Source organism: Acanthisitta chloris, unplaced genomic scaffold (genome assembly GCF_000695815.1).
Source record: "Acanthisitta chloris isolate BGI_N310 unplaced genomic scaffold, ASM69581v1 scaffold19090, whole genome shotgun sequence".
Classification (NCBI taxonomy): Eukaryota; Metazoa; Chordata; class Aves; order Passeriformes; family Acanthisittidae; genus Acanthisitta; species Acanthisitta chloris.
Window position 1 is genome coordinate 810 of NW_008651307.1, and position 1,090 is coordinate 1,899.

At 50.2% G+C, this 1,090-nt stretch overlaps 1 pseudogene; it reads left to right on the top strand.

Annotated features, from left to right (window-relative positions):
- Positions 1-118: 118 nt before the first annotated feature.
- LOC103800379 lies at positions 119-541 on the top strand (annotated as a pseudogene).
- Positions 542-1,090: the final 549 nt, after the last annotated feature.

Below are 1,090 nucleotides of genomic sequence, written 5' to 3' on the forward strand. Positions count from 1 at the left end.
TGTCCTTTCCTCCTGCAGAGTGAAAGATGCTGACTGACAGTACTAGAACAGCTCCCTGAGGAACACATCTCTCTGGAAAGCTTCCCTAAAATCACCCCAAGGCAAATATCCCCCTGTGATGGACCCTCGGAATTCTGCTATGTTAGGCTTGGCTTCGGATTCTGAAGGGTTTTCTGGGAAAAGCCCCTCTGTGGTCACCATTGGCACGTTGGTGGGGAAGGGAGAGGTGGAGCTCGAAGGCTGCAGCAAGGAAGAGGACGAGGGGAAGAAGAAGAACCGGGAAGGGAACAGCACTGAGAATGGGAAGAACGAGGCCCTGAGTGAGGCACAGCAGCAGTTCTCAGTGAAGGAAACTAACTTCTCTGAGGGCAACCTCAAACTGAAGATTGGTCTCCAAGCCAAGAGGACAAAAAAGCCTCCCAAGAACCTTGAGAATTATGTCTGCAGGCCTGCCATAAAAACCAGCATCAAGCAGCCAAGGAGGACACCCAAGAGTGGGAAGATGACAGAGGAGAAGAACGAGCACTGCCCTTCCAAGCAAGTGAGTGGAGTGTTCTGGGAGGGGTTTGCAAGTCATGGTGCATGTGAGCTGTGTTTGAACGTTTCTGTCACCTCTGCGCTGTTTTGCCATGTAGCCACTGATGTTGAAGCTCCTGCAGGTAGAAATGGTTTGATTTTTGTGGCCACTGACAGGAAAAGATGCTCTCATAGTTCACCAAAATTGCCTTCTCGACAGCAGTGAAAGATAAGCCTCATGTAGCTTTAAGTGGGTGAATTTCTGAGCAGTAATATGTGATTTTAGTCTGTTTTAGAGAAGAAAGTGAAGGATCCTGGGGGTGTCTTGCACTGGAATGTGGCTCTGGATGTGCTGTGCTTGGCTCTGGTGTTTGGGTTGATGCTTTTCCTCCCTGTCAGATCCAGTGGTTTTGCTATGCCTCACCTGGCACAGCCCAAGCAATGTCTGGAAAGGAAAAGAGGCTTTTCCAGCTGAGTTGGGAAGCAGCTGGTGCTAACCTGCAGGTAAAGGCAGTGGCTGGAGACATGTGCCAGGGATTTTCCACAGGGAAGGAGGAAGCCTTGCCTCAGGATT